The following is a 24,424-nucleotide window of genomic DNA, read 5'->3' as shown; positions in this document are numbered from 1 at the left end:
AATCTTTATGCTCATCTTCATTACTTGGGATAAATTCCTAGAAATAGAATTGTCCTACTCAGGATATACACAGAATGTTAAAGCTATTCATATGCATTAATAGCTTGCCCTTCAAGCTTTTTTTTTTTTTTTCTTGTTTGCCAGTTTCTATCCTAAGCAAGAATATTTTAGAGTGCCCATTAGTGACTTTCTTAAACTTCCTTTTTCTGACTCAAACTTCATTTTCTAAAATATTCCTTAAAATTGGGACAGTTTATAATTCCTATCTGCTTGGAAGACATTAGTTGAAGTCCTTACTGAAGAAAAAGCAATGGGATTAAGAATGTAATAACGCAGATTATCTTTTATATTTCCTACATATCTGAAAATACATGTTTTGTAGTTGCATCATGACACAGTACTGGCAGATAGTATACAGTGACTCGATATTGCAAGTTCAGAAATGCCAACTGAATTAAAGGAGCATGCCATTGTATTTGGTATTTAGTATTCCAGTTCTGGAGTTATACTGCCTAAACTGCTACCTACCACTTACCATTGTGTGATGTTGGGCTGCACACCTAATAGCCCTTAGCTCCCATTTCTGTATTCACAAGATGGAAATAACGAAGGCACCTTCTTTGAAGGGTACTGTGAAATCTGGGTGGGATAGTGCTAGAAAGTACATTTCCCAGTGCCTGCTACCTAGAAAATCTCTGTAAAATACTGGCTGTTATTATTTTTATCTACAATATTTGGAAAATAACTGCCTAAAATACAGGTCCAGTACTGCATAGATAAGTTCAATAAATGATTATATTTATTATGTTTATTGTAAAATGGATTATACTACTTAAAGAAGAGAGGGATGTGCAAAAACAATATTAAACTTTAGGTTTACTTTTGTAACACTTCATGAAATACATATATAATCAACTTCTATCTCATGAACATTGAAATAATTTGGTAAAAAAAATTTGTGTCATTTTGAAATAGGTCAAATGAAAAGAGTGTGTTGCTTGACATTACAACATCAATTAGACTTCTTATGAATATTTAAAGCATTCTGGTAATAATTCATGTGGTAAAGTCCAAAGACAGCCTTTTCTTTTTCTTTTCTTTTTTTTTTTTTTTTTTTTTGACAGCCTTTTCAATAAATGGAAAGTTTGCAGGTCAAATCTCTTCATGATATTTATACATATTTTCTTGTCTTGAGTTAACATAAGGTAACAGTCAGGGTTACTATTTCACCTATAACTAACTTAAAGAAATAAGACAGGTAAAAAAAAAAACTGCCTTTCATAACACAAATATAGAATTAAACTGTCAAGACTTGAAATGTTCGATAAACTACATGTAGAATAAGGTTTTTTAAATTCAAATAATTTTCTTTGAATATGATAGGAAATGAATGTATTGGCCAGAAAATTGTGACAATTAATTGCAGAATGGCTGAATTTTAATGAAAGGCTCTAAGAAAAAAAATGATAAAATGAATGTGCTGTTTGCTTTTAAATCATTTACAGTTGAATAATTTATGTTATCTTTAATTCATCCAGTTAAATTATCCAAGATGAATACAATATGAATAGAAGAAGTTTAAAATTGTCAGATTTTTGCATTAAAGTGTTTGCCAATAACCACTTTCTGCTTTTGATTACTATTTTAATGGCTTTATATATTGCAATAAGAATTAGAAGTACACAACGTAATGAATTGGCGGGATTACAAATATTTGACCTGTATCTTCAGACATTAAAATAAAATCTCATATAAGTAGGTTTATGTTCCCTCAAAGAAAAATAACTTAGCTGGAAATTGTGCTGATAATCTCCCCCAAATCTGACCTACCTTATTCTCCCAATTTCTGTGTCTAAGGGCATTCTCCAGTTGTTCGCACTAAAAAGTTTCAGCATCTTGCCCAAAACTCTCAACTTCTTTTGTTCTCTCAAAATCCACATCTTGTCTATCGGGAAATCCTATCAGAATATATACAGGATTCTCACAAATGCCTACAGCTACCACCCTTGCTAAGCCACCATCTCTGACCACCCCCGCCTCAGCCTTGGTCTTTCTGTCTCTGCATCAGACTCTTTATCTCTGAAAGCAGTCTTATAACGTTTCTTCCTGTTTTGATGGTAACTTTCCTAGAGCCTCTTTCCAATGGACCAGTCAGAATAAAAAATACATTTATAAATAAATATGATAAATGTAAAAATAAAAATTTACAAATAAAAGAATAGGTCACTCCTCTGCTCAAAACTTCCCATGGCTTTCCATCTCCTATGGAGTAAAATCCAAAAGTCCTGTAGTGAACTTCACAACAATATAATGATCTAGACTCTGCTACATCTCTGATGTTATCTACTGCTCTTTTTCGTCTTTCTTCAGCTCTTCAAACATACCAAGAATGCCTCATCTCGAAGTTACAGCAGCTCTGCACATAAAGCATAGGCATACAATTTCATTTTCATTCTCCTTCTACTAATGACCTCACCATTGATTTGATTTTCACCATGAGAACCTTGGAATCCAACTCTAACTGCTGACAGACTGACTGACTGCCTGACTCAATATGCATAATAATATATGATTTATATAACACTCTGCAAGATGTTTTATTTGCAGAATTGAAAGCAAGGCTACCTTCTTAAAAGCTTCTCTTAAGAATTAGATACTGAGTCACCATTAGGGCTTTGTTAATATATAGTTGGCAAAAGAACCAGACGAGATACAAAGGTTAGATCTGACTCCTCATGAAACTAAAAAATTGCTACAGTTCTGAAACGGAAGCAAAATAAAGACCAATTGTTCTAAGGACAAATACACAAATGCATGACACGTGTGAAGATGAACCCCCAAACCAAAAGGTTCATATATTGGCCAAGATCCAAGCATAGGTGTGATAGGATATGGGAAGGAAATCTAATAATTGTGTCATTGATCAGTTGACACTAGCAAATGGACATAAGGAAACGAAATGAAGACAGCAACTGTACCCAGTTTGGTATACTGTTCAGGAAAAGGATATCCTAGGGAATCAGGAATAACAGAATTTTAGGAAAAGATAATATCCAGAAAGACTATATTCAATGAGAAATTGAGTCATAGGGCAACAACTGTGATTCGCAGAATAATAAAATTCAATTTCTGAGCTTCCAGGCAACCAGCTGTAATTCTAAATTAGTGGACTATCACTATTCCCATTACTTAGGTCCCACAGTGATCCTAGAGTTTTGGGTAAAACTCAAGGAGACCCAGCTTCAGTATTTCACACCACAGAATGCCCATGGAGGAAAAAAAAATGATCTTCAATTTAGGAATACACTAAAGATTGCAATTTCCCATAGGATGATTAGTAGAAGAGCCTTACTGAAAAGTAACATTAAAGTGAAAACTTAAAGATGTGAGGAAGAATGAGCCATGGAGATCTCTGGGGGGCAGAGCTCCTGGGTCCTGTCTGAAGAATTATAAGACTGGTGTAGCTAGAGCAGAGTGAAGGAGACAAACGTGGAAAATGAGGTTGGGGTTGGGGCACATTATGGGAGCCTTATACACCATCATTGTGTGGACTTTGTTATTTATTGTGAGTGAGATAGAATGCCATTAAGTGGCTTTTAACGGAAGAATACATAATCTATACAATAATGGTAGGCTCAAAGCATGACTTCATTCTTGGACTAACCATTGCAAAATGACTAACTAAAAGCTAAAGGAGAAGCAAATGACTTTGATTTTGTTTGCTCTTATTTTTAATGTGATAATAGTGTCTTATTATATAAACTTCAGTAATTTGTGTGTGCTGTGTTTTATACACATCTCTCTGACATGCTTTACTACTTAACATTTCAGTTCCTTCTGAGTTTTTAGATCAGTTGATCTAAAGCTAAAATAAATTATATGTATTGAGTCTTTGTATGTACCAGGTACTGTGCTATATGACTTACATGCAGAATCTGATTTATTCCTCCAACAATTGTGGAACAATCATTATCTCCATTATGTTGATAAGGAAACTGTAATGCAAAAACTTTGGAATTTCATAGCATGTGCTTTGCCTAAAGTTGGCATAATACCTGTATTTAGACTGACTAATATTTAATTAGGAGAAAATGCATTTACCATGTTGTACTAGATTTCTAAGCAAGAAGACAGAACCTGCTTTCTCAGGAGCTTGTTACAGCCTGAGGTACTGTCTAGGATGCAGTATAGTGTAGTGATTCAGCACATGTGCATTTGAATTAGAGCATAGGAATTCCTCTTCCCGCCCCTCTGTTTACCAGCTGCATGATTTCCCTGTGTTTTATTTTGATTCTTCTGTAAAATGATCATACTTAAAGTAAGGTGCAAGCCTAAAGTCTTTTATTGAAGTAAAATTGACATAGAATATTATATTAGTTTCAGGTGTACTGATAGTGATTCAATATTTTTATACATTATCAAATTGTCCTCAACAAAATATTAGTAAACCAAATTCAAATTCAACTTAATACATTATTTTGGATCATACACCAAAATAAAAAATAAAAATAAATTTAAAAATTAAAATAAAACAAATAAAATATAAATAAATAAATAAATAGATAGATAGATAGATAGATAGATAGTATACTATGACCAGGTGGTATTCATTCCAGGGATGCAAGGATGGTTTAATATCGACAAATCAATCAATGTGATATGGCGCATTAACAACATGCAGGATAAAGATCGTATGATCATCTTGATAGATACAGAAAAAGAATTTAACAAAATTTAACATCTCTTTATGATTAAAACTCTCAAAAAATGTATATAGGAGGCACATACCTCAACATAATAAGGACCATATATGAGGAACCCACAGCTAACATCATATTCAATGCTGAATAGCTGAAAGCTTTTCTCTAGGATCAAGTACAAAATAAGGATATACACTCTTGCAACTTTTTTTTTGAAAGATTTTATTCATTTATTCATGAGAGACACAGAAAGAGAGGCAGAGACACAGGCAGAGAGAGACACAGGCTCCATACAGGGAGCCTGACGCGGGACTCGATCCCGGGACCCTGGGGTCACACCCTGGGCCAAAGGCAGGCGCCAAGCCACTGAGCCACCCAGGGATCCTCGGCTCTTGCAACTTTTATTCAATATGGTGTTGGAGGTTCTAGCCAGAGCAATTAATAGGAAAAATAAATAAATAAAAGGCATCCACATTGGAAAGAAAGAAATAAAACTGTCACTATTTGTAGGTGACATGGTACTATATATAGAAACCCTATAATCTCTGCCAAAAAAAACTGTTAAAATTAACAAATGAATTCAGTAAAGTTGCAGAATATAGTTAATATACAGATATCTGTTCACTATCAGAAAGAGAAATTAAGAAAACAATCCCATTTACAATCACATCAAAAAAGAATACTTAGAATAAATTTAACCAGGGAGATGAAAGACCTGTATTCTGAAAACTATAAGACATTGATAAAAGAAATTGAAATGGAAAGATACACTGTACTCATGGGTTGGAAGAATTAATATTGTTAAAATTTCCATACTACCCAAAGCAATTTACAGATTTAGTGCAATCCCTATGAAGCCCATAAGATTTTGAGCTCACTTTTTAAAGGAAAGCATACAAAATTAGGTATAAAAGTGAATATTTTGGGGGGCACCTGGGTGGCTCAGTCATTTAAGCATCTGCCTTTGGCTAGGATCATGATCTCAGGGTCCTGGGATTGAGCCCTGCATTGGGCTCTCTGCTCAGCAGGGAGTCTGTTGTCCCTCTGCCCCCTGACCCCCACTTATTTCATCTCTCTCTCTATCTCTATCTCTCTGAAACATAGAAAGAAATAATCTTTTTTAAAAAACGGATATTTATTTAGACAGATAAAAGAAAACACAGCAAAATGTAAATTTAAAATACCATAAACATTATCAACTCCAGAAGAAATAAGCCTATGTCTTATGCCTTTTAGTCAAAGTGACAACTAAGGATTGTTAGAAAATAACTGGAGTCAGACGCTCCTAGAAGCCCAGGGTCTTTCTGGACAAAGGTTTCCAGTAGGCCACTATTCCAACAGAACATCACGAACAAGATCAAGTTCTTTAGCCTCCAAACCAGTCGAGAAATACCTTGAAGTGTGCATGGCATACATTTTAAGTAAAACTTGTCTGCTATAGGCATTTCCTCTCTATCGATTGAGTTAAACTTGAATTAAGTTGGGTAAGACAGGTTCCTTGGTATAAAATATGCAGAAGCTTGTTGAATTTAAAACTTTTGCAGAGGGGTGCCTGGCTGGCTTAGTTGGTTAAGCCTCCAACTCCTGATTTTGGCTCAGGTCATGATTTCACAGTTGTGAGATTGAGCTCCACCTGGGGCTCTGCACTCAGCATGGAGTCTGCTTGAGATTCTCTCTTCTTTCTCTCCCTCTGCCTCTTCTCCTCTATGCCCCCCCTCTCTAAAATAAATAAATAAATCTTTAAAAAATAAAACTTCTTTTTTGCTATTTTGCTAACTTTGATAATAAAAATGTGAACAGAACCATAACCCATTATTAGGATAACACTTATCCTTCTGTGAATGTTTACCAGAAACTTGTCTATGACATAGATTAGTATACAAATTTATGATACACTTGAATATGAGTAACACTTATAAAAACATTTTGAAAAACTAAAAGATGTCTACATTTTTTCCGTTAATTAACCTATTTTTATTCAGCAGCTCTGTGCAACCAAAATATACTGTTACTTCTAAGGCGTAAAAAAAGTGATGCAGTTTGTTACCACATGGTAGGGGAAGGCATAGGCATGGAAACAAGACCCTACCTTCTTACCGGGAGCTTGATTTGATTTGTACTTGCCAATGTGATTTTGAACAATTCATTAAATGTTTTATGACATAGATTCCTTAGACATAAAAGGAGCCAATGGGATTAGGTCTACCTAAAGAAGTTGGGAAAAATAAATCTTGAAATGAACATACATGTCTATGTGCTTTTAGTGCCTGAATCTGTTGGGTAGCAGCATAGTCTGAGGCATATGATGCAACTCTGCATGCCAAACTGAGAAAATTGAGTAGAAAACCCTTTTTCCTTTAAACAGCCTTTGAAGCTGCCAGTAATTAATTTGACATAGTTGTTAAAAAACTGAAGCCAATCTCTCTAAGTTGTGGGGATCTGTATATGAGCCATCTGGAACTATCAGAGAATTGGGACAATTCGAGTTATGCTTACATAATTGTGAATAAGGAAACTCATTCTGGTCTTAGTTCAAGGGTTTAGGGAAACTGAACATTACCAATCCAAGTGGAACACAATAGTAATGAGATATTCACACAAAGATACTTGGTTCGAGGGGAGTCTGGGTGGTGTAGTCAGTTGAACACTGGACTCTTTCTTGGTTTCAGCTCAGATCATGATCTCGGGGTCATGAGATTGAGCCCCATGTCTGGCTCTAGGTTCCAAGTGGAGTCTGCTTGAGATTCTCTCTCTCTCCCCCTCTGCCACTCCTGTTCGTGCTCTCTCTCTCTCTCTCTCTCTAAAATAAATAAATAAATCTTAAAAAAAAAAAAAATACTTGGTTTGAATGAAAATATGTGTCTGAAAGTTGTCAGCCTAATGTCCCAAGCTACCCAAAGAATAAATTCATGGACCTCCCTTCAAGGAGTGAAACCTAATTCGATATTACTCAGATACTAAATACACAAATCAATAATCAAATAAATACAACAGGCATGTTGGCTACTAAAGAATGCAATTTAACTATGAATATTGCTCAAGTTCCTTCAGTTCCTATTTCTACTGAAAAGAAAACACTACTATTTGTTTGCTCTAAAGATTGAAATAGAAACAACTGAAATAGATGGAAGAAGGAGAGGGAAAAGAAGGAAGGAGGTCTATATTTGATTTTTCCTCAATTCAAAATGTGTATGCCCTGGGGCTACTACCTGACTGTCTTTTGAGAATATTAACCAAGTGCTAATGTAGTTTTGGAAAGTTGACATTTTTGGAAATTTCAAAAATATAATACATCTAGTTTTAAAAACCAACTCTAAACAGAATTTCATGCCTGTTTTCTATCACTGAAATACTCTAAAAAAAATTTATGTCAATTCCTTTTGAATAACTAAACTGACTAGTATTTTACCAAAGTCTTTCTCAGTTCTTTCTCTAAGAAAAAATCTGCAATACTCAGTGAGATCTATGTAATGCATTATGATGATCAGCTGGCGGATGATATGCTTTTAGGGATCCTACTCAGCTGCCCTTCGGAGGATTGCCATTTACCCAGAAGAAAAAATCTTCAGGAATTACAGTTTTACTGAAGTGTCAATTTAGCTAATTTGTCCTTATTTTTTAAACTTTACTTTTATCTTCCAATAGAGAGAAGAGCAGCAAAGTGGTTCTACCTCTTAGCTCAGCTGCCCTGCCATACATGATGTTGGGAAACATGGTGGAAACTTGGTACACTCTTGCTTCTAAAACTCTCCTAGCTGATCAGGAAGCTAATCAGGGAAACTGTGTTTAAGCCTTGATTTCTTAATACTTTGCTTACCGTGACTTTAGTACTTTTGGAGCAAATTATTTCTGAATGGCATGAAAATTAATTAATTTGAAAACCTTGATTTTATATCGACTGAAAAGTTTTAAAGTTACACATAAATAAATTTAAAAAAATAAATTTTTTGCAAAGGGAAGTCAGGGGTCCATTCAAATAAGATTTGGACTGAGAGTGTTTTTTTCTTAGTCGAATAGGACCTTACATTTCATACTACTCGCTGGGTAAAAAGTCACTTTGTTTTTAAAGAGTATATATGTTAGTGTTTTATTTTACCCTGCTACTGTGGTTAAATTCAAGTTAGATATTATTATTTGGGGGAGCCACTTCCTACCCTAAAGCAATATTAAATGATACTATATGCTATTAAATGGCAAGCACAGAATTATCCGTATTTCACTCTTGTATTTGGTTAATTGAGACATGGATGCTTGTGACCTTTCTTTCCTTCATCATTCTTTTCTTCTAAGCTGTTGTTTAAACAGAGTGTTATTACCGCTTTGATGAAGTCTAAAGGTGATAATGTGTAATGTACCTATAATCATAGCCTTGCACCTTCTTCACTTCATTTAAAAGATTTTTCAGGCTAACGGGAGCTCTAAATGGGAATATATTTTTGTCGGTGATAGATTTCCATAACCCAATTAAATATAGAAACATGAGGACCAAAAAGATAGTAATAATGGAGGTCAAAGAGCACAGTGAAGTACCGTTGAAATATGATGACCTGTAATTGTCTTACTCCTTCTGCTACACCACAAGAACAAAAGGGACTACTTAGAAATGCAATGAAAATTTATTCCATTTTGGTTAGATTAAAAATGAACAGTCAAATGCTTAGTTCTCAGAGAGACGAGTGTATGATAGGTCAACTGAAGGTATTTGTTGTATCTTAAAATCTATTTGAAATGTTTAAGTGAATTATTGCCTAAATTGACAGGTGATTGCTATCCAGGCTAACAATATATTTCTGTTAGCCTAGATCAAAAGGGACTATGTAAAAAAATATATGCGCTTTGTAAGCTTTGGCTGTAGATAAGATGATAAGATACATGAATTAGGAAATGAATAAACTGGAATTACAGTTAAATCCACATAATGCTATTGTGAAATGTCCTTAACTTGCAATTTTTTGCAAAGCATGCTGTGCACAGTGTGGTAAGTGTGCTTGTAATTAACAATTAAGGCAGCTTCTCACATGGAGAAATGTACAAGCAATTTTTTTAAAAAATCATTTCAATAAATACCTGAGGTGAAGTCAACATGATTTTAAGTTGTTTAAAAAAGTGTATGCTTATAACTATTCTGTCTGCAAAATTTAGTGTATACACAAATTTGGTAATTTAATTCCTTATTAAATATTATGTTTTTATATGCAAATACTAAAAACTAATAGTAAAAATGATCCAAAAATTTATTTGTGTTTTTAAAACACTTTTAGAAGACTCAAACTTAAAGATGCATCCAAATTTTAGAATATATCTTCTTTTTATAATTTTGGAAATCATGAGTACACTTGTACCCTTAAATTAAGTCTATAAACATAGAAGACTAATTTGAAAGAAATCAGTCATGCAAGAAACATTCTTTTATATGCAGAATGTGTTTATGATTTTTAAATGGCAAAGAATAAGCTTTGGAATAGTACTCTTTAAATCATTAAAAAATTCACCTGTCTAATAAATATAGTCACATTTCTGTTGTTTTAAATTAATGCTTTATCTACATTTATGTATATAAAATTTTCAATTTTAGTTGAAAATCTCTTCATGTAAAATATTCCAACTGTCCTTTGGAACAAAGCCCAATTAATATTCCATTGATTTCATTGTTAATGGATGACCAGGTCACAGCCCAAGCAGAGGAGAAAGTTAAGTAATGTCAGCTGCTTCCTCTTTCAAAAAAGCCATAGGACATCATCCAAATTCTATTTTCTATGTTCTGTGTAGCAATGTCTCCAAATACCATAATAACCCTTCTTCTCTTTATGAAAACCTCTTTGCAGTTTACAGGGTAAGAACAGAAGACTAAGCCATGACAAATGTCCAAAGCAGTTTTTAAGGTAGTCATATGACCTGTGAATATAACTTAACCTCAAAGTATGGATTATGTCAAAAACTATGAAGCCTATTTATATTATATATATTTCATTTGTTGGTTGTGGCTTCTAAATATTTTGACAGTTTATTTTATTTATTTTGTGTTTAAAGTAGGTTACAGAAGACTTTTATTCCCAGAGTGCAGGAAGCACTAGGCTTCTACTTGAGTTGAAGCCCTAATTAAATACTCTGATAATATCTAGCTTTGCCATTAGCTTATCCCGGGATCATTATGGAAAGTCTTCTGGTCTTTGCCTCTAAAGTGAATTAGTGACAAGATTCTCTATATCATAAAGATTTTTGTTGTTATTATCATTTCTTTATTTTTTTTAAATGTTTTCTATATTTCTTTTTCTTCAAGAAAGGTGTCGGTTTTAGTGAGTTGTCCGACAAATTTATAATTTTAATATTACTATGAACACTTTTGAAAATAAATTTAGAATAGTTTGTGACCTAATTTGTCATTTTAAAGCATGTCATTTTATTTTTAGAATTTATTTTCAAGGCAAGAAGAATAACTGCATTTTTCCCTACTGGATTCCATGACGTTCTTTCAAAACTTCCTTAAGGACTTCCTTAAGAGTTCTCTACCATGCCATGCCTATAATACATGGGAGGACCCTGACAAAAGCATATATCTAGTTGGAAAAGTATATTTCTATCCATCTCTGTCCTTCATTTGGATCAATTTTTACTTCCTCCGTTTATATTTATAAATTTTTTCACTGTCTGCAATAAATATGCTGCTGAAAGGAATTGAATTATATTCTTCTTTAAGCTGTTATTTAAAAGCTATAGTTGGGATCCCTGGGTGGCGCAGCGGTTTGGCGCCTGCCTTTGGCCCAGGGCGCGATCCTGGAGACCCGGGATCGAATCCCACGTCGGGCTCCTGGTGCATGGAGCCTGCTTCTCCCTCTGCCTGTGTCTCTGCCTCTCTCTCTCTGTGACTATCATGAATAAATAAATAAAATCTTAAAAAAAATAAAAATAAAAAAAATAAAAGCTATAGTTGATCATTGAGGATTTGGCTCAGTGGCAAAATAAGCAGCAACTTCTGAACCTAAATAGTAGACTGTGTATAATCAATTCTCCTACTATCTAGGATTTTAGTTGTAAAATATCATTAGGCTCAAAACATGGAACTCTTTATGTCTTCAGCTCTGTCCTCTCACTCAAGTTACCTTCCAAGCTCCTGTCTTTGTAAAATCTGAATAGAGAAGCTCAAGAGGACTTTCCCATCTACGGGGAAATGAAAGCTGGCAATGGATGAATCAGAACCACATGGCAAAAATAATAATTATTATTGTTATGATATAGTACACACACACACACTATGAAGGGAGACTAATAAAACAATGGCACACATACCAAGGACATAACAAATGTGAGAAAGAAATGATGAGGAAATAATTTAAGTTGGTAGACTATCAGTCACTATAGGGAGCCATGCGCCTTTGAGGAAAGTTCAACTCTGATGTTCAAATTCAACTTTTGATCATTTGCTATGCTTAATTTAAATGTGAAAACTGCCTTACTTAAATTATCGAAAAGCAGCATAGACTCAGTTTTGAAACAGGTATAAACACTTAATCTGGTAAAACACAAAGGAATATGTTGACTCATTTTTTAAGAGCATCATTGTATTTAGAAAGTCATTGGGTTTTATGAAAAAGTACCGTGTACCCGTTCTGTTGCTAGTGGGATGCTAGAATACTAATTTTCAAATATTCTTTATCTAAAGCAAAAAAAAATGTTATTAATAAAAGTGAATATGAACCTTGATTGTTGGCACCTTAATTTCCCCTCTCCAATATATGCATTAACTAACTCCAACTGATGTCAACACAAATTATGAGCATGCAAGAAAAACTAATTGTTCCACATTATTTTACAGTTATTATTGATTACCATGCCCTTTGCAAGTCAAGACAGAAATAGAAAGTGTAATAATTCTTACGGATGAATTTAACAGTAGAGGAGAGGGAGGATGTTTCCAAATACTTTCTTAATTACATATTAAAATTATAGGATATATTTGAAGGGCTTCAGTTGACTATCAGTAAAATGTGACTAAATGTTAGAATATGATGTCTAATCAAATATATACCAATATACATTATGAAGAGACTTTTCTTTTTAAGTTTGAATATTGTTTCTTCATTCTATCAGAGTGATACATCCTCTTCAGCCACAGAGAGATTAAAAGCAACATAAAAATTGAGATGGACATATCAACTATACTCACAACACACACACAATTAATGACTAAGAATGTTTCTCCCCTTAGGTATGTGGTAAACTTTTATCTCAAATGGTGGATGTTCAAATACCACTTTAAATGTGTTTAGGTCAGTGTCTGTGGAACTTAGCCTTTTGTTCTATGGAACAAAAGGTGGGCAGAGAGGCTTCATTATACATTAAAATGAGAACAAGAACAAAGTAACCTGAAGAGCAGTATAATAGAATTCATATGATATGAATCTTTTATCTGTGTCCTGGGCCCCAACTTTACTTGACCCTCTCAGTCTCCATAGACCTCATAAACAACAACTAGAATACAGTCTATAAATACCTCTCCTTTTCTGAAGGTCATTTAAATAAAACAGATAAGCTTGATTTAACTCAAATTAATAGTAAGTACATTCAACATAACTGCCTGAATATCAAAGTTCAAGACGTATGAATGTACCATGTAGAGAATCACCATGCCCTACTGCTAATACCATGTGTCTAAAAACAATCCTGAAGTTTAGAAAATAAAACAAACCAAAAACCTAGTCTTGGGCATAATACTTCTGTCGTTAAGAGCAGCCCCAACATGTATGAAAACCTATGACTTCCCTTCCTTATCTTTTCCTTTTCTTCTTCCCTTTATTTTTGTGTTTGTTCTGTTTATTCCTTCTAACACTAGAGCTGTCAGGGTTTAAATACAATTTCAAAGGTTCTCACCTTGGTTTTCCACTTTGAAATCACTGCAGTTGACCTAAAAGTGACCAATAAGATCTGACCGAACCTAGATTTGTGTCATGAAGTGGCAAATTTTACCTGGAGACTCCTGGCACAGGCTCCTCTTGTCTGGTTCCCATGTTGCCACTGCTAAGGAAGAGAATCAAATGTTTATATGCTCTTGCATTTGAGGCCTTGAAATTCAGATTTGGGACTTGCATCCAAATGATTTCTTGTACTGTTTTCCATGTGTCCAATTATGGCTAGCTCTTACTGATGGGGTACACCTAGCTTCCCAATATGTGAAAAGCCAGTGAGACGCTGTTTAAGAAAAGGAAGGAGGAGTCTTTTTAGGAGTATCCAATGAATACTTCTCCATGGACAGATAACTGATAATAACATAGGAACAGGATTTGAAATGCATTCTAGAAAAAAAAAAAAAAAGTTATTTAACCGGATCAAATACTCCCTCCAAAATAAATAACTAGGACTAAGACATTGCTCTCCATCTCCTTGTTTGATTTTTTTTTTTTTTTTTTTTTTTTTTTTGCCATCTACTGTATCCCGTACCTATTCATCCATTTACATAGGAGCTGTTTCTTCCCCGTAAAAGCTCCATGAGAACAGGATCACACAGATCAGGAAAACTGCCTTAAAATGATCCCTAGTCCATGAATAAAGCCATAGAAGGAAGAACAGCTCAACAAGTGGCAGTGACATGTATCTGCCCAAGAAAGGGGCAGCTAGAGAAAATATCAAAAGGGGTTTTCCTAAGTAAGCCCTTTGTTTTTTGGATTTCTATCAGGTTTCTATTTCTGCTGTAACAAAAACCACAAACTTAGTGGCTTAAAAACAACACGGATGTTTTTATCTTACAGATCTAGAGGTCAGAAGTCCAAAATGAATCTTATAGGGGCTAAAGTATGAGAAGGGCTGTTTCTTACTGATGCTCTAGTGAAGAATCTGTTTTCTTGCCTTTTCCAACTTCGAAGGCCACCCACCTTTCCTGGTTCATGGCCCTGCAGCACATTGACTTTTCACTCCATTCTCATTGCCACATTGCCTTCTGCTCATTTGTTCTGCGTCCTGTTTCTTGTAAGCATCCTTGTGATTACATTGGGCCCGCCTGGATGATCAAGAGGATCTTCCCACCAAAGTCCTTAACCACATCTGCAAAGACCCTTTTGCTATGCAAGATAATGTTCATAGGTTCTGAAGAATAGGATGTGACCATCTTTTTTTTTGGGGGGGGGGCGTTATTCTGTTTTTCTGTCCCAGGCTTCCACACAAACCTCTTTCCCAGTGGTCCCCAATCAATGACAAGAATGTTTGTCCTTGGGAACACTGAAGGCTTCCCTGAAACTTCCTGAAACATTCTGATTGCCCATTTATAAAGTCCCCAGATTCTTTTTAACCAGATAAATAATCCTCTATCTTAAATACCACACATTTGATAAATGTCAATTACCATATGGGAGTACAAAAGAATATTACATACTTGAAAATAAATACATAGAACCCCACCTGTTTGGAAATGAAGAATATTGAAGAGAATTTCTGCGCAGTACAGGTCAAACTTTATCATGATTCCATTTTGTTTACATCGATGCAATCAGAAAAAAAGGAGCCATCATCACACAGAATACAACAGGAATTGTCATGACCAGGAAACAACTAGACAACAATCCGGGAATATTATTTCTTGTAACTGAGCTTTAGTAAGACCGGAAGAGCTGGGAGCTGAAGGCTCAAAGACTGGGCAAATACCTATACTTCAGATGTTTAAGTTTCTGACAAAGAAAGCAATCCTTGTGTTTTTAAAACAAACTTTTAAGAGAAAATAATCACAACATCATAAACAATAAATCATTCTCAAGAAGTAACACACACCTGTTGGAGAGAGAGCAGAGTAGTAGGACATAGGTATTACTGGACTGTAGAAATGTTACCCCCATCTTTTTCTCTTTTTTTTTTCCAGTTTTTGAATACTTATGCATGAAATGCACATTTCATTTCATGGTTTTTAATGAGTTGGAGATCTACATTGAAATTCAGTACTGTGATAATAACCTCCAAATTAGTATTTTCCGTCAGATAAATTGCATTTGAAAAAAAAACTAATCTTATTGCCCATAAAGTCACATAATAAAACCAGAATGCCAACTACAGCATAGAAGACTCTCCCAGCAAATGTTACAGAGACAGTCCACTTTCCAAATGTTTGTTCTTTGTATTTGGTTATTAAAATAAGAGTTTAATTTAAAATGTGTGAATAAACTTACTCGACTACAGATAGGCAAAGGAGGTCATTTTTCTCTCTTTTAGAAAGCGAGTACTCCATCCTTCTGTTTTATGAATTTACAAATTCTGTAGGTGCTGCAGGGGCGAGAAGGTAGGGGTAGGGCAGAGGAAGAGTACGTTGAGTGTAACTGCTCAGTTACATTGCTGCTACTGTGTGACTTTTGCTTTGGCTGGGATTTATAATTCCGTCATTCAGGAATAGGTCTTAGAAAGGGGCCATTAAACAACTACCAAAGCATTAAACAGCTACACACATGGGAGCCTACCACAAGTACTGCCATGAGCTGGCTGTGGAGGATCCCTAAGCCTTGCAGCAGGTGTGATACTACTTAGAGTAGGAGTCTTGGGAGCTGGGTGTTGACAACATTGTCCAAAGGACTGGAGGCAAAAGAGCATGCGGCTTGAGTGTGCGAGACAGATGCTACTTCCTTGCTGCATTCACCATCTCCCACGTGTGATATTCCAACACATTAACAGAGCATTAGAGTTCGTGGCATGCTTAGTGACAGGAATAGAACCATGAAATTGGTAATGTCTTGCCAGTTTTAAAATGTAGATGAATAACTTCTTGTCAGAGCAATGAAGTCTTTCTCATCCTATAAAAAATTTGTGTATAACTAATGAGACTCCTGAGCCATCATACCTGTTCAATTCAATTTCTTACACTAGTTTGGCTGTTCAACTACCTGTGGCACCTGGACTATGGAGGTAGGCATTTTCAGAACTGAGTAACACTCTAATAAATTAATAGACAAATTCCCGCCTCTAAGTTGCATCCCGGATGTAATGGGCAAATTTGATGTTACCATTTTTAAGCTATTCCTGTTATTTCTATGTCAATTATCAGATTTCCTTGATTCTCCTTTATTTAGCAAATATGTAAATTATCTTATGTCACACATTGTGGAGGGGAGAGCCTGGAGATGGCGAGGTGTCAGAGAACTGCCATCTTGACGGATTGTACTCCTGGCAACTTATTATGATAATAGATTGCTTTTTATTATATCACTGCATTTGGCTGTGATGATATTTAACTACAGAAGATTAAAGACATGTCACGATGCCAGAGAATTTTATGAATGGGCTAGTGCATTTTTGTCATGTTTAAAATTAGCAAGCCAGAACAGTAATAAACAATCTTGGGAAACCACAGAGTCATTCCACTAAAGAATGCACAATTTTTGTCTTTCGGCATTTCTTTCGATTGTCGATAAAGAAATGTTTGTTACTGTTTGTGTGCTAGCACTGCGTTAGCCCATGTCGAACCCTTGACCACACACGTGACCCTGTCCTTAAAGATCCTGTAGTCACATTTATATAAGGCAACATGAAAGAAGGCAAGATAATGCATACTATTTCTAATTTACATAGTACAGAAGATAAGTGATGCTTACAGAAGAGAGAAGCAGATCAGTAAGGGTAGAATTATATAGGACAGTCTGACAGTTAAGTGGTGGATGAATAGGATTTTGTTAAGGAAAAGGAGAAAGGAAGACAACTTAAGGAGATCAATGCATGGAAGAAGAAAAGAACGTGGCTGTGCAGGGAACAGGTGACACCATTTCTTAAGCTTGAAGGTGACCATTTTCTAAGCATTGTGCCACCTGATTTACATACCTTTTGTTGTTTAATACTCTCACAGAGCAGACATTATCATTCCCATTTTATAGATAAGGAAACAAAACCTTAAGAAGTGTTCCACAAAGTGTTCCCACAGCTGGGAAACAATAGAAGTTGAACTCAAGCCCAGTCTACGCATGCACCCTGAGAGGAGCATGGGGCACATAGTGGGTGCCTGCAGGCTCAATCTAGGGTGGGAGCTGTGAGAACCCAGAGGAGGACCCAGAACACAGATGCTTTCTTGGGAAGATATTCAGAGCTATCTAGAGATGAAGGAAGGCAAGGGGATCGTCAAAGAGGACTCTAAAGATTTTAACCTGTGAGGTTAATGTTGACCTTAAGCCTCAGAAAGGGAGATGAGAGTCTCTTCTCTAAAACCCCACACTCTTTGGAGTTGTCGAGGAACTTCAACAGCAGGATTCTTTGCCACTTAGAGACAAATATTCAGTCATCTTCACCTTTGGGAGAAAAAAGGCTGAGATGATTGGTCCCTAGACTGCTGACCTAGTTCTTCTATCAGTGTAACTAGGTCAAGCAGGAAGAAGAACAGCTAAGTGGGAGTGGGGAGAAAGACCTTATGTGAGCCTAGAGAGATTTGAAAAGAAAAGGAAAGGAGGTTAGGGAAGACGGTACTGGAGCCCAGGGAGCTGAGGTTTTGTCTAGATACCATAAACTCGGTGACAAATTGCAGCAATTAGTTGATTCAACCCCCAAATGTCAGTTTTGTCTTGATTTTCAATATACGTGTTTGTTAAACAAATTGAGTGCCTACTATGATGGTAAGTGGCTTAAGAGCTACAAATATGATCTAGACATGGATCCTACTCTCACAGAGTTCACTGAGAATTATGAGACCACATACCTGTAATTAACCCTCACAGCCAAGGTAAACATGGTGACAGCAAAGTAGGGACTATGTCTCCAGATTTCAGAAGAGGAAGACCTACTTCAGGAAAATGGGGACAAGGACTGGAGGAAGCCTAAGCACAGCACAAAAGCTGTTTTGGAGGTGATATTTGAAATATGTGTAATGGACTTTGGGCATTTGGAGAAGGGAAATGAAAGAAAGCCAGTTTTCGGCAAAAGGAATGGCATGAGTTAAAAGACTAAAAGGTAAAGGAACATGAAATATGAATAAGAAACAACATGAGGGTCTGCCTAGACAGCAAAGGATACATGAATATTTCAGAAAATATCAGGATAATTGATTCAATTTTGTGCTATATTTTGTATGTCTGTTGTTTCATTCAAAGCAGCTGATGCTGACACCACTAGTGATGTTAGCAGGGTCAACTTGCCCCGACCCAAATGTCACTCACTGCTTCTGCCGATCAGGCCGGATGGGATCCCTCTCTCATTATGAATTCTACAGCCAATGGTGGTGTGGGAAAATGCAAGGATTTCATCAGCTAAAAATACATTAACCTCATATTTCTATGGTTGGGGGGCCGATAGACCTTGTAAATGGCATTAGTAAAACTATGAGCCTCTCCTTTTCCACTACCCTTCAATCTTCCATGGCTCTTCCTGGACTCAGTCCTTTCCTCAATATAGGCACAATTTAGCTTCCTTGAATGTGTTAAATAAATTTTATTTGTTTTGAATAGAAAGTTTCTGGATACAGTGAAAGGAATTGAAGTCCCAATACCCGTATTGCCTTGCGGAGCCTGTCAAAGGAACGCATTTTCTCACTGTTAAGCTACAGAGAAAAAAATCCAACACTGAAACACTATAGTGTCCTAGTGAATCAGGTTAGCCGTAGGGATTGGAACCATCCTGGAGGGACTTTGTCATTTCTAAATCAAGGTTTGGCTCAAGTGGAATGACAGGAACTAATGTACTAAACTTTGCCTCCCAACATTACTTCTTTATAAATAAGTTTATTTTTGGTTTAATAAGCAAGATATCTCTTCTTTCGTATTCAAACATACAACTGAAATATGTAATGTAGAAATATAATGAATGATTAAAAATATAGTCTTTAGATGTTGATGGAGGAAGTCAACAGACATAGTACAGGGACCTGAGTCTATGGAGGGATGATGCAAAGAACTTCCTCAGAAATATTATTTGTCAGCATCCCATTACTGGACATTAAACAGAAAAGTCTGTAATATCTGTAGTCTCTTTCGTTGCATCTACTTGTAATGGATCAGTTCCCTTTCGTTTCTCTTTTAATTTCACTGTGGTAACATGCTTGAGTGAGCACAGACATGGTACATTTAACCAATTTGGCACTATGCCTTAGGTTTATTAAACAAACAAAGATTTGATGGGCTGTCTCTAAACCCTAGCCCCTCAGGTAGTTCTTGCAGCTGTAATATTACCCCTAAGGTGACTTTTCACTCCGCTGGTACTGAGACTCCGGACACTGAGAAAGTGGAATTCACACGCTTTGGGACCAATATTTATTCCTTAGATTCTCCTCTTTCTAACCTGGATAATGTCTTCTTTCTATCTAATAACTTCCACAACCCTGAGATTGTATGGATTAGGCTGTTTTCTCTCAAGGTGTTTCTCCTTAGAGTCATCATGGAGATTAAATATTTTGTGGTTAGGAAATAAATAAATGAAGCACTATTTGGTTTTTCCCAATGAACAGTAAAGTCCTCCTCATTGATTACATAGTTAGACTTTTTTCCCTCATGTTCTTGCCCAGAGTAGGGTATAAATATCTACCTATGAGCCCCCAGATTGAGTGTTGTGTATAGTGTGAATTTTTTTAATGTCGAAAAGATATGCATTCCAGTTCTTTCCTTCTGAAGTCCAATCTAGCAAATGAGGCCTAATTTTTTTTTGAGACCTAATTGTTATTACACATGTCATATTAAAAGAGAAAATTGGTTTCTAATATGTTTTTTTTTCTGCCATGTATAACAGTGAGATAATAAACTGCAGCACTATATGTTAACAAAATAAAAATATTTCGAGGCAAGTGTCTTCAGAGGTTGCATATAGGCCAAACACAATGGGAGGTATAGTCCCCAGGGTATAAGGCATGGGAACTTATTCCCTTGGTAGATTTGTCTAATTCTTTATTAGTTTGGCACCTACCAAGATCTAGAAGGATCATAAAATTTGATTGTTACTATGAACATTTTATCTCATCAGCTAACAGCCCTCTTCCTTTTTTGGAGTGTTACCAGGGTGGTACATACTACAGAGCGTGCATTACTAAAAAAAGAATTGTAGTAGGAATTTTTCATGGGCAACCAGATTGCAGGCAGTTTCCATAATCAGTAATTCGAAATAGTCTACATCAACTTTTACTCAAGCAAAATCTTGTCAGAAGCCTATTAAAAAAAAAAAAAAAGGTTAAATTACAGGATAATTGAAATTACCTTTACTCATGTATGATTTTTGAAGAAAAAAAGCACTTTAAACATACTTTTATACAGTTTTCATGGCAGCTCACTGATACTGCATAGCGATTTTGAAGGCAAAAACAAACCAACAAATAAGTGAATGTACCAAAACCTTAAATGCTCTTGTTGTGGAGAGATGTCAGTGAATTCAACAACCAATTACTTATTAGGTCTTTCTTTTTCTTTTCTAATAGTGCTGATGATTTATGTTGGATAAAGAAGCAAACATTGCATTTGTCATATGCTAAGGCCTTTAATCTTTACAATGGCCTGTGGAATTTGATAGAGTCCCTTTTCCTGGTGAGAGAACACACAGAAGAGGTAAAGCAACCCACTGGGACGCCTGAGTGGCTCAGGGGTTGGGCATCTGCCTTCAGCTCAGGTTGTGATCCTGGAGACCTGCGGGTCCTGCATCAGGCTCCCCGCATGGAGCCTGCTTCTCCCTCTGCCTGTGTCTCTGCCTCTCTCTCTCTCTCTCTGTCTCTCGTGAATAAATAAATAAAAATCTTAAAAAAAAAAAAAAAAAGCAACCGACTAAAGCCCACGATAGCCATTTGAGAGTGGCTCCCCTTCACACTTGGGAAATGGCTCCTGCCCATGAGCGGATCCTCTGAAACACAGAGCTCTTGGGAGTGCTGATTGCACGATGAGGCAATGCTGGGAGGTGATGGTAAAAGTCTCTCTTAAAAGCTTTGCAACCAGAATTACACCTTTGCATACTTACCTTTTCTGATCCAACTAGTTTACTGAATCCTGAAATTACCTCCTTAGCAGGTTTGTTTTTCCTGCTTCTGTGAGTTCACCTGTCTCCATAGATCTGGATTTCCCTTTCATATTTCTCTTCGAAATGATTATTGGCTACAAACTGCTGAAGATTCCACAACAAGAGAGAGAGAGATGGAGCCAAACATACTGTTTCGAGGTCTGAATCGTCCCATTTACCTCTTCATGGACTGTCTGCGATGGGATCACATCCCTCAACCTCTACGAGAGAAAGCCTTTCAGCTGCTGCTGTCCATTTCACTTAAAGACCCTGCAGTGAATGGTGCCTGGCTGCTCAGTGCGGTTTGTGTGCACAGAATCCCGGGGTGCATACGGAAAGGACAGCCCTGATGCCTTGTTTACCTCATTTTGGCCTCATGGAGTTGGTTTTCAGCGATGTGCTGCCTCTCCCCCGCACTCCATCTCAATTTACTGAGCAACTGTGAGCTCAAGTAACTTATCCAGAGTCACACATGAGTGGCTTACCAGAATTCATACCCCAGAACTGTCATGGTTCCTAAATCCTTTATTATGAGCATTATACTATACCATCTTCCAGGTCTCAGTATTAACATCATGTAAATTTATTCTCCAGCATGATTCATTAAAATGAAAATGGGCCATTTTCTCTGATTCTCCAAGCACTTCAGAAGAAGCGTTACATCCTGAATACAGATTTCATTTCTGAGAAGCAGACAAGAAAAGAAGTTAAACCTTTACTTGTATTGGAGGCTGGTTCATCTTAAAAGGACTTTTATTCCAGTTTCAGTTTAAAATATTAAAAGGAAAACCAAGCAGTATTAGGTTAAGAATAGCTACAACTGCATTTTTTAGCAGCAGATAAAGCAAGGAAACTAAAAAGTGCCTGTAATTCAGTGGCAAAAACCTAATGAATCTCCTCCAGATTAAACGTTAATGTAAAACTAAAAAAAAAAAAAAAAAAAAAAAAGGAAAGAAAGAAAGAAAAGAAAAAGAAAAAAATCAACCTGTGCTAGACACCCACTCACACATTTTTAAATACTTACTGCCATCAAAAAATACATAGCATCAATTTTCTTTTTTGGTGGAATCTCATTTTCCAGTTAAACAGAGAATCAAAATGATAATAGAGTAGAGAGTAGCTACTAGTAGCTACTAATAGAGTAGCTCACATATATAGAGCTCCAGTACAAAATAATATCACAAGAAATAAAGACTCAGTATCTTAAGTGTGTTTAAGATTACAGTCGAGGGGTAGAAAGGTGAAAATAAAAGTGGAGAAATTATAAAATGTGACTTTTGTCCTTTTCGTCTCTTTCAATAAGAGAATTCTCAATCCATTCTTCTTTTATTTTTTAAATATAAAAAGATTCCATTTTCTTTCCCACAGATACTTAGATTAACAATTACCCTCAGTAAGATTCACTTATTAAGCACCCCCTTATGTGTAAGGCACTATCTGGGTAATAAATATCACCTCCTCACTCAGGAATGTTAACAATTTGGTTGTGGAGCAGAGCATACATTTAATGATCCAAGCATACATCTATGATGCCAGGAAGGGAATGCCAAAGAAGTGGCACACGCAGTAAATAATACACATGTTTAGATAGGAAATAACTAATGTCCTAGCAGAAAGCGAGCATTTCAGATCAGAGCAGAGGCACAGGAAATAATGAAGGGCAGTAAGAAGAAGAGCCTGACTTAGGATTATAATGGACCCCTTTGCAAATCCCTTCTCTACGCTACCAGCTGTGTGCCTTTAAGCAGGACTTTAACTGCTCTGGTTCTACGTGGATAGGTAGGCATGATTATGTCTACCCCATGGAGGTGTCTCGAGTAGTAAATTAGGTGTACAGAGGCACCTGGGGGGCTTAGCTGGTAAAGCATCTGCCTTTGACTCAGGTCATGATCCCAGGGTCCTGGGATCAAGCCCTATTCTGGGCTCCCTGCTCAGGGGAGAGTCTGCTTCTCCCTCTCCCTCTGCCTGTGCTCTCTAGCTCACTCTCTGTCAAATAAATAAATAAAAGCTTAAAAAAAGGAGGTGTACCTAACTACATACTCCAGGGTTTATCTCTAGGAGGTGCAATTCAGTGGTACAACGGTTCTAAGTGGTGATAGTATTAAGGGCATTTTTTTAAATATCTGGGACCAGAATCTGTTAGAACAGCATCCAAGTAAAATTGAGTTCCCTTCCCTAAGCCCTCTCTTCATCTACAATACAGTTTAATTCTCTAATTGCTTGAGTTGAACCTAAAGTCAAAATAAATCTTAGAAGTTTAGAAATGGAGATGGATGGGGGTGCCTGGGTGGCTCAGTTGGTTATAAGCGTCTGCCTTTGGCTCAGGTTGTGATTTCGGGGTCCTGGGATCAGCCCCGCTCCAGGCTCCCTGCTCAGTGGGGAGTCCACTTCTCCTCTCCTTCTGCACCCCCCTCTGCTCATGCTCTCTCTCTCTCTCACAAATAAATAAAATCTTAAAAAAAAAAAAAAGAAATGGGGATGGACATTTCAGATGTGAATAAAGAGTGAACAAAGTCTGCAAGTTGCCAGTGTTAACTGGAGCATTCAAGAAACAATACTGGATTTTTATTTTACTATTTTTATATGTGTGGGGGAGGGAGGTGGTTAAGTGTTGATTGTGTGGAGCAATCCTTCTGAGTATTCCTTTTCATATCCATCTTGAGAGATAATGATACTACCTAAATACTACGTGTTAGGTAAGGGATTTTTCCTCTACTATTTGACTTCAAACAGAATAATAACATCTTTTCTCCTACAGCTCTAAAAATTTTGCTAGTGTAGACATATTCTAAAATGCAAGAAATGTAACT

General features: G+C 36.3%; 1 protein-coding gene and 1 long non-coding RNA gene across 2 annotated transcripts in view; both read left to right on the top strand.

Annotated features, from left to right (window-relative positions):
- The window catches only part of TMEFF2 (transmembrane protein with EGF like and two follistatin like domains 2), a 222,134-nt gene that overhangs the window by 80,185 nt on the left and 117,525 nt on the right, over window positions 1-24,424 (top strand). The window lies entirely within an intron of this gene.
- On the top strand, window positions 8,285-11,380 carry LOC119867917. The gene is made up of 2 exons (XR_005385087.1): window positions 8,285-10,582; window positions 11,111-11,380. It is a non-coding gene; the product is annotated as an uncharacterized LOC119867917 (long non-coding RNA).

This window comes from Canis lupus, chromosome 37 (genome assembly GCF_011100685.1).
Source record: "Canis lupus familiaris isolate Mischka breed German Shepherd chromosome 37, alternate assembly UU_Cfam_GSD_1.0, whole genome shotgun sequence".
Taxonomy (NCBI): domain Eukaryota; kingdom Metazoa; phylum Chordata; class Mammalia; order Carnivora; family Canidae; genus Canis; species Canis lupus.
The sequence above is the reverse complement of the archived record's forward strand: the minus strand, read 5'-3'. Positions and strand labels throughout refer to the sequence as shown.